Source organism: Anabrus simplex, chromosome 4, assembly GCF_040414725.1.
Source record: "Anabrus simplex isolate iqAnaSimp1 chromosome 4, ASM4041472v1, whole genome shotgun sequence".
NCBI lineage: Eukaryota > Metazoa > Arthropoda > Insecta > Orthoptera > Tettigoniidae > Anabrus > Anabrus simplex.
In genome coordinates, this window is record NC_090268.1 from 415,901,567 (window position 1) to 415,912,260 (window position 10,694).

At 42.4% G+C, this 10,694-nt stretch overlaps 1 pseudogene; it reads left to right on the top strand.

Moving 5' to 3' along the window:
- Window positions 1-9,522: 9,522 nt before the first annotated feature.
- Window positions 9,523-10,459, top strand: LOC136872307 (uncharacterized; annotated as a pseudogene).
- Window positions 10,460-10,694: the final 235 nt, after the last annotated feature.

Consider the following 10,694-nt stretch of genomic DNA (forward strand, 5'->3'; position numbering starts at 1 on the left):
TAAGCTTTGGGAAAGCTTTATTTCTGATTATATTAGGCAGAGGCCTCATGTTGGGCCACTAGAACATTCAGGGTTCGGCTGGAGATCGAACTTTCCTGACGTACCTTCAGATCGCATGGAGAAACTAGATGAAGCGAACAGTAGAGGAAGGGCCGTGCCATGTCCTCGGACGGTCTGTGTAATTGTCCGAGCTGGCTTAGTCAACCCCTCTCAGGTAATACCAAAGGGGCTGCGACAAGGCTGACGATCGCTCGAGCACGTAACAGTAGTGTGTGCTTTCTACAGGTATGTTATATTATGTTTCAACTACTGTGTTCAATAGACTGAAAAGCTTTTAACTTACAATCTGAAGAACTTATTTGATTACTGTTTGCATGAAGAAACCATACCAAATGAATGGAGAGTTGCAATAGTAGCCTCTGTGTATGAAGGAAAGGGTAATAAACATAAAGCCGAAAATTACAAGCCAGTCAATTTGACATGTGTTACATGTAAGCTTTGGGAAAGCTTTATTTCTGATTATATTAGACATATTTGCGAAATTATTAACTGGTTCAATAGAAGGCAGCTCGTGTTTAGTAAAGGTTATTCCACTGAAGCTCGACTTGTAGGATTCCAGCAATATACAGCAGATATCTTGGATTCAACAGGTCAAGTGGGCTGTATCGCGATTGACCTACCTAAGGCATAAGGGTGGAACATGGGAGACTACTGGCAAAAACAACACAATCATCCATCACGAGCTTTATGGTTTGAGAAGCTATCGTGATATTCAACAATAATCGCAAAACCTTGGACAACCCTCAACAACACGAAGCAACATCATTAGGGATTCTCAAATTTTGACACTCCTAAAAATGGTTATTCAGAACATAACACAACAATCTATCATTTCCCTCGCACCGATAATGAATATTAGGTCCTCTACTAAACGACTCTCTTCTTAAATAATGAAATCTAATTCCAAACATTTATTATAAATGACAAAATGTCGGTTGCAATTTCTTTCTGACAAATAATTGGCTCGACCGCTGACAAACAAAGGTGGCTTTCTACATGGAAAGAAGACCCCTCATCGCTATCTCTTAAAAAACACTCGTTACATTGAAATGTATCAAATGAAACCTCGCCTCGCTGACAACTCGCGTGAAATACAATTCTTAACCAACACAGAATATGCGAAGAGATTTAATTTGAAACGTCTCTTGAAATGTTTCTATCCCTCACGGTCCTACGGTTTCACGTGGGATCATAACTATGGAATTACCCTATTCTCATATAATTAAATTACACAAAATAAATCCTCGGGTTCCCTACGATGAAAATCCCTGCACAAAGTCTCTTCAGTACCACAGGATTTCAGCCACCTGATCCACATTTCTTCCTATCTCTGGAAGACTTGAACCACTTGCTACCTCAAATTTTCTACACGAAAATAATATGGAATATCTGTCCTACGTGATCCACTATCTTGTTGTATAAAACAATCTGTGACAAACTCACCATCTCTCCTCGCATATCTGAATTTGACAACACAATATTTCCAAAACCGAAACTCACAACTTGACTTACAAAAATTTTACCGTTATTTTCCTCTCATCAGTTCTACACAGATTTTCACAGACCTTTAGAATAACTCTTCCCTTCGACAAATCACACACCATTTTGGCTTCGTGCCTTCCCTTGACAAATTTACAGCTCCGAACACAGGAGGGTGTGCTTTCCGCAACAGCTGGCATCCCATCATTACTACGCACTCGCTCTAAATGGTTAACCACGGATTAAATTTCCAGGAATTTCATCTTTACACTAAACAGGATTTCGTGATAAATTAATATCTTAACTTTGGCAAACAACAAATATAGGAAATAAACGTACGGAAATGATACTTCGCTCTAAGTATTATATTCGTTTTACAGCCATCAAATCTACCACTGTACACCATTTCACACGCTACTTTCGCGGCTCTCCCGATTATCCAAGAAACCTTAAATGACCTTTAGTTGTATTTCTCTGACATTTTCACGAAATAAAAGGGGTGACCAGAATGCGTCACAGATACACAAATAAAAATGGTGATATAATGAAATAAACAAATGCATTTTTCAACAGAGTAGTTTACATACTTGAAATCGTACGTGGCCTTGCATCATAACAGGCTCACCAGCCTCTCTCAATCCCTTATCTAGCCATTTCGACAGATAGTGGCTTTACAAACTACAATCTTCCTTTCACTTTTACACTGACTGACAGAGCAAATGCAACATCAAGAAGGAGTGGTTCGAAAGGGATGAAAGTTGGGGAAAAAACAGAGACGGCACGGACGAATAATTGATGTTTATTTCAAACCGATATGCAGGTTACACAATGCGCACGGCATCGACTCAGTAGGATGTAGGACCACCGCGAGCGGCGATGCACGCAGAAACACGTCGAGGTACAGAGTCAATAAGAGTGCGGATGGTGTCCTGAGGGATGGTTCTCCATTCTCTGTCAACCATTTGCCACAGTTGGTCGTCTGTACGAGGCTGGGGCAGAGTTTGCAAACGGCGTCCAATGAGATCCCACACGTGTTCGATTGGTGAGAGATCCGGAGAGTACGCTGGCCACGGAAGCATCTGTACACCTCGTAGAGCCTGTTGGGAGATGCGAGCAGTGTGTGGGCGGGCATTATCCTGCTGAAACAGAGCATTGGGCAGCCCCTGAAGGTACGGGAGTGCCACCGGCCGCAGCACATGCTGCACGTAGCGGTGGGCATTTAACGTGCCTTGAATACGCACTAGAGGTGACGTGGAATCATACGCAATAGCGCCCCGACCCATGATGCCGCGTTGTCTAGCGGTAGGGCGCTCCACAGTTACTGCCGGATTTGACCTTTCTCCACGCCGACGCCACACTCGTCTGCGGTGACTATCACTGACAGAACAGAAGCGTGACTCATCGGAGAACACGACGTTCCGCCATTCCCTCATCCAAGTCGCTCTAGCCCGGCACCATGCCAGGCGTGCACGTCTATGCTGTGGAGTCAATGGTCGTCTTCTGAGCGGACGCCGGGAGTGCAGGCCTCCTTCAACCAATCGACGGGAAATTGTTCTGGTCGATATTGGAACAGCCAGGGTGTCTTGCACATGCTGAAGAATGGCGGTTGACGTGGCGTGCGGGGCTGCCACCGCTTGGCGGCGGATGCGCCGATCCTCGCGTGCTGACGTCACTCGCGCTGCGCCTGGACCCCTCGCACGTGCCACATGTCCCTGCGCCAACCATCTTCGCCACAGGCGCTGCACCGTGGACACATCCCTATGGGTATCGGCTGCGATTTGACGAAGCGACCAACCTGCCCTTCTCAGCCCGATCACCATACCCCTCGTAAAGTCGTCTGTCTGCTGGAAATGCCTCCGTTGACGGCGGCCTGGCATTCTTAGCTATACACGTGTCCTGTGCCACACGACAACACGTTCTACAATGACTGTCGGCTGAGAAATCACGGTACGAAGTGGGCCATTCGCCAACGCCGTGTCCCATTTATCGTTCGCTACGTGCGCAGCACAGCGGCGCATTTCACATCATGAGCATACCTCAGTGATGTCAGTCTTCCCTGCAATTGGCATAAAGTTCTGACCACTCCTTCTTGGTGTTGCATTTGCTCTGTCAGTCAGTGTATTTGATACTAGCAAATGTACCCGTGCTTCGCTGCGGTATTCTACATTGTATACGGATTTCTACCTAAATGACTGTAAATGCAGTGAGTAAGACTATATTAAATTGCACCTACAAACGGACTTCACCATCAGTCGACTCGTTCAGTGTTCTACATGGTTGATCCTGTGACATCTCCTATATTTATGGGTTAGATTCAGTTATTCATTGAATGGGGGTGAAATTTGGTCCAGTTTTCACATACTACTTTTTTTGATACTCATATAATCTTGGAATCATAAAATTTTGCGAACATATGGCCGCTGGTCATGACAATGTGCCTGCCCAATGTCATGATTGCATCTTTCCTATAAGTGTGCCAAACAATAACATACACGTGTAAAAAGTACGACATAAACTTGAACTTGAGAAATTCCGTACTATTTTACGAATAAGGGATAGAGATACGACAAAATGTCATAGGCCCAAAGTTGTAGATCTCTCCAAATTGAAACGCGATCTTTTGTGATACGACTTACGGTTTAGCCACCAATTATTCCGAAAGGAAGGTCTGCACCGTCGTTAAAATTGCATCCATATTTCGATATTTTCCGGGGCCACAAGGTATACATTTGCATGGCCTGGAAGATGTATTTCCTCCAAGAAAAGATTGTCCAGATTTCGGGATTAGCACTCGCATACATACGGAGTAATTAAGGAAGAAAGTAATATAGTTGAGAAAGTTGAAATTAACAGAAAATAGGATTATAACTGAGGCCAGCGGGATGAGTACAAATATGTAAATTCTAAGTGAATGTATTGGAAAATCAAATGCCCCTAAATAAATTATGCTGGTATGAGTTATGGATATAAAAAAGCGGTACCAGAGGAGAAATTTAGGCGCAGGGATTCTTAGGTAAACAGATAAGAAGATGACTAGTGGTATTATTACTGCCATGGTAACCTGTAGGTTCGTTGTAGGTCTGTCGGTCACTCAATGCAGAGCATGATACCCGCAGAAAATAGTAAAATTTCTCCGTCATTTGAAGAGTAAGGTAAATTATGAACATAACGAAAGTTGTTTATAATGAAGACGCATTTCGCATACGGTCTACGGAGTTTACAAAAAATAAACAGTATAAGAGAAAATGGAGGAAAACCGTTCTGGTTTTCCTATAAACCCCCCGTCTATTCAAAGATTTTAATATGATATGCACATTAAAACCTTCCCTGGCATGAGTATAATCTAAATATGAAGTTTGGTTGAGATCTATTCAGCCGTTTCGCCGTGATTGTGGAACAAACAGACAAACAGACACGAAAAATAAAAACCGCCGATTCGGTCTTGAGTTGACCTAAAACGGATAAATATCTGAAAAATTGGCAAAACAAACGAAATTACAGACAGAGGACCCCCTACAACTTTATCTATATAGATATCATTCACCTGAAAACAACATTAAAAATGAATGCCCTCCGCATGTTCTCTTCCTTTGTCAAAACACGGATCCGCACACGGAATAAAGTAAAGCAATGATATTATCTAATTCAACTGCAGAATTTCGGCATTATATGACCGCCTGTTGCCTCGATGTGAATCTACATGACGGTTCCACATTTCGAAATGCCGTTAATTTGACTTCTAATCTATCTCCACTTGGAGATGAAGTTATATAGCCACCTTTGGCCAAAACTACCTTCCCTTCTGGGGAGTCTTCCCAGCAATTTCACAATGTTAGTCTGAATGACGTGCGGTCGCCTCAAATTCACTGGACACACTGCGGGAATTGCAAATGGCGTGGCGTGTTTTTATAAAATTTTCTCCCACTAACATGCCATCCGCATTTACCGCCAAAACTTTACTGACACTGTTTTCGCCTCACAGAAAATGTAATTATGGCTGATTATGACATAACACATAGTTGCTTAGTTTAGTAGCGGCGTTGATGACAAGCATTAAGGGTTTCTATTAACCAATTGAGTCGTTAAATTAACTCATAAGCTAGGCACTATATATTTGGTCGACGTAACAGAGTTTAAACAAATAGGCGCGTCTTTCGACCATTTTCCTTCTGGAGCTATTTAGCGGTTTAAAACCTTTACCACTAACAACCAAATTGTTTCACTTACGAATTCCTGATGTTTACCACGGCGGTTTCGTCGCCAATTCTTCTTAAAATGGACTTTTAACAACAAAATAGTTCCGCCAAATTACTTCGTATCCCCGCACATTCTACACGTGTGGGTGACGTAATTTCTTTAGCGTGAGAATGAGAATCACCCCACCTGTTATCCGCGTGTCGTTTTTGGTCAGAAATAAAAATGCAACTACCGGTCCTCATGACCTGTAATTTATATGGTGCCTCATGTAAGGAATTTAGGACTCTGGCTCCTTATGCCTCAAAGGTCATGGGTTCAATACATATATTACAGTCAAGGACAAGTTATGCTCGTAGACCAGTCCTCGCTACCACGTCTATTGCCGTCACTCTCTCAGGCCTCCCTGATATCGCGAGAGGAAACCAGAGCATTCGATATCCAGAGATTTTTAGGGGTTTCTACTCTCGCGAAGTATTTGGAAGGGCCAGCCTCCCTATTAAAGACAGGCCAGACGAGCCCAGGGTTGTTCAGTGTGAGCTCAGTCAGAGAACGAGGAGTGCTACAGTCAAGGATTCAGTAGAATGCAGTTAAGGGCTGTGTTATGTATACTGGATCAGCGTGCTGCAATGTCGCTGCCTGTCGACGGACGGATCATTGCAAATGAGCGACAAGGGGCAGCGACTGCCATTAGTATGCGAACACTGTACCACATACAGGTTTGTGAGGCTGCCTGCGCGTGCGTATACTGCGAATTGTGCAGCCGCTATTGTAATACAGCGAAGCAAGTGTACAATGAACGAGGGTCCGTGTGACAGTTGAAAGACCGTAGTGTAGTGGTTTAGCTCGTAACTATTAAACTGAATAACTTGTGCCACTGAACATTGAGGACACAAAGAGAGAGCGCTTAGTATACTGGTTGTGTGACTGTGTAACTGAATAGCAATTAGTGTTAGCTAATGAATATTAGCGTAAAAGTTACCAGTCGTGTATTTATTTACCAGCTAACAACCTACACGTTTTAATATGAATAACTCTTGTGTTCATCTAGCACTTTTACAATATCCCGCTTGATGATTGAGTACTTGTAAGCCATGCTTTTCGATTTTTTCACTACACAGTCCAAACATTGCACTGTCTGAGTTTCACCTCTTCGGACATCTGAATACATTCCCAGGAGGTCAATGCTTCAGTTCGGATGAATAACTTAAATCGGTCCTGTGCAGGTGGCTATGCTCTAAGGGAGCGGAGAAATGCCTCAAGAGATTTGGTTCATATTGTGAAAAATAGATAAAAGCTGTAGCTTATTGTATATAATGTTGTGTTTTCTCTATTCATTTACGCATTGGCTTATATTTTTCAGTTTGCATTTTACTTGTTTTCATTATGATTTTTCTCTTATTTTCACTTTTATGCCCCCGATTTCTTTTCTTTTATTTGTTGAGCTTTGTTTTATTTTTTACATGATATGTTCTCCAAATCTGTTATTTAGTTTAGTTATTTTTAATTTTATAACAAAATAACATATTTCTTCTATATGTGTATTATGCTGTAATATACGTAGTTAAGTGTAAGAGAGGGCCATTAGCCCTAACTTCGCCATTGCTTAATAAATAAATAAATAAATAAATAAATAAATAAATACTTCGTAAAACATGTTGTGTGTTACTTTTCGATCCTCCCTCGTATGTATGATCAGTCCCTTATGAATAGCCGAGGTAGCGGTACTGAATGGCCGGGTGAAGAGTCTGATGAGAGCAATGTGAAGGTCCTTCAGGCTCTTCAGCAAATCAGCGGGCCTTCATGACGCAAGTGGGCTGCAGATTGCTAACTCGCTCTTCCCTGCGGTAGGTGTACTTTTGAGCTCGCAGGCCTGTTGTCAGTTGCGAGCCTTGGGCTATCAGAGTGAGCCTTCAGGTCGATATCATGTGGCATTGCAGTCCATCAGGCGAGGGGGAAGATGGGTAAAACATTGCGGCGAGATTTATTTATCAATTTTCTTATTTTATTTTAATTATTTATTTGTTCGGCTCATACGGGTGAGCGGTGAGCGTAGTGAGCTTTAGTTCAGAGGGCCAGGGTTTGATTCCTGGCCGAGTAAAGTATTCTCGTCGTGTCTAGTTAATTTCTCTAACTTGGGGGTTGGGTGTTTGTGAGCATCTCAATACACTTCACTTCATCTAAAACCACCATACACACATGTAATAGTGAATAGAGTTAGGGTCAGGAAGAGCATCACGCCATAAAACAGGGCTACAGATATATATTAAGTGCCGACCACGGGCAATTGAGACAAAATGATGGGGAAGAAGAAGAAGAAGAAGAATTAATTATTGATTTAAGTTCTTTATTTATTTACCGAGTGAATTAGCCGCGTAGTTAGGGTCGGGTAGTTGTGAGCTTGCATTCAATAGATTTTTGGGTTCGAATCCCACCATCGGCAGCCATGAACATGGTTTTCCGTGGATTTCCATTTCCACGCCAGACAAATTCTGAGGCTGTACCTTAATTAAGGCCACGGCAGCTACTTTTTAAAATCCTAGCCCTCTCCCATCGTTGCGTCGCCGAAAACTTTCGATTTATTTATTTCTTTATTTATTTATTTATTTATTTATTTATTTATTTATTTATTTATTTATTTATTTATTTATTTATTTATTTATTTATTTATTTGAGGGCATGATTGTCGCAGCGGCGTGGCTGCTCGCTTTCCATCTAGCCACGAATCGTACTTCGAATCCTAGTGGATCTTCTCATCCTCGTCCTCCTTCCCGTTGTCTTCTTTCTCCACCACTACCACCACTGCATCACACTTAGCGGCTTTTGCAACAATTAGTCTAGTCTATTTCTGTCCCTTGCATCCTGTTACCGAAGTACATTTTCCGGTATTCTATGCCTCCATATCCGCTTCTCTCTCCTCTTTGATTACCTTCCTGTGACTAGTTAATCCTCTGCTCAGTTCGTGGTCTCTGTTCCTTACGATATTCCCATTTCATCTCTGTCTTCTCTTCTTTACCTTCTCAGTAATCACAGAGGCCCGGTATTTGCCTTGTATGAAAATCGAAAAGAACGGAAAATCATATTCAGTGGAGTCAATGATGAGGTTCACCTGAATGCAAACTCTACAGGTTCACAGTTCTCACCGCGAAGCTAACTCGATCTCTGTGTGAATATAACTACAGATCGTTCTATCCTCCCTATATCAAACTTTCGATTCTATATTTTGCTCTTAAGAGACGCTACAATAACTATAACGTAATAATTTCTTCACTTCAATTCTCCACACTTCGTTTTTGTGTTTTAGTAAATTGTTCTTCTTAACTTTATGATGTGCTTGATTCATTGGATCCATTATCGCTTATTTATTCCTTCTGCGAGTTCCCCTTCCTGACTGCGCATGACTGGTGACCTTACTGGGTCTCAGTCATCATTTCCTTCAGAATTCTCTCATTTTTCTATGTCTTAGTGTCTCTATACTCATTTCTTCCAGAGTTGGAGTCTGACAGACCGCTGAACTACGGAAAATAAACGAACACCACCAAACAGGTAGCATCACGCCCCTCTCGCGGACTCTCGTTATTTTAAAAGTCATGATTTATTCTCAAAACTTTATTATACAGAGTGTTTCAGAAAGGACTTTACAACTTTGACAGCTCATAGTTATTTATTCATTTCAGTTACAGGCATGGATTTGTGTCATCTTGACTGACAATAGATCAAGTTTTGACTCGCGTGGTACGCTAGTACAGAATCGCGCCACTGCAAGCGCTAGCGGCAGTTGCAGCAAAGATGGCTGCCTTCACCGGTCCCGAGCGCGTTCGCTGTGTGTTTTGGTTTGAAGAGTCGAAGTCGGCGACAACTGTGCAACGTAATTTTCATACAAAGTATGGTAAAGGTCATCCCAGTAGGCCTACTATTTATGAGTGGCATAAGTGCTTTATTGAAACTGGATGTTCGGTAAGCCATAAGAAATCCCCATGTCGTCCACGTACGTCTGACGATGTCGTAGAGCAAGTGAGACAACGCTTTGAGCACAGTCCTCGAAAATCGACACGGCGTGCTTCTCTAGAGCTGGGCGTCGCACATAGGACTATTTGGCGTGTGTTGAGAAAACGGTTAAATCTCAAACCATACAAGTCCACAATGGCACAGCAACTAAAAGACACTGATAAGATTGCTCGTAAGGACTTTTGTGTGGACATGTTACAACGGTTGGAAGATGATGAACATTTTATTGGAAAGATTATCTTTAGCGATGAGGCAACTTTTCACTTAAGTGGTAAAGTTAATATACACAACTGTAGGGTCTGGGGCAGTGAAAATCCAGTGAAAGTGCTAGAACATGAACGTGATAGCCCAAAATTGAACATGTTTTATGCATTGAGCAAGAGCAAAGTTTACGGACCTTTTTTCTTCGGTGAGAAAACTGCCAACGGAATATTGTACTTAGATATGCTGGAAAACATTTTAATCCCGCAGATTGACGCTGATGACCAAGAACTCAGCATACACCTCATAGAAGATGGCGCACCGCCACACTACCTCTCCGACGTCCGGGATTTCCTGAATGTACGCTTTCCGGGTAAGTGGATTGGACGAGGTGCACCAATTGCATGGCCCCCACGCTCACCAGACCTAACACCTCTTGACTTTTTCTTGTGGGGATTCGTCAAGGACACAGTGTTTGTTCCACCCTTACCGGCTTCTCTACCAGAACCAGACGTAGAATCTGCATCACAGTTGAACGAGTCACGCCTGACATGCTGCAGCGAGTTTGGCAAGAAATCGACTTCAGATGGGGTGTGTGCCCCATGACCGATGGAGGTCATATTCAACCTGTTTAGGTAAAACTTGATCTATTGTCAGTCAAGATGACACCAAAACCATTTCTGTAAGTAAAATGAATAAATAACTATGAGCTCTCAAAGTTTTAAAGTCCTTTTTGAAACACCCTGTATTTT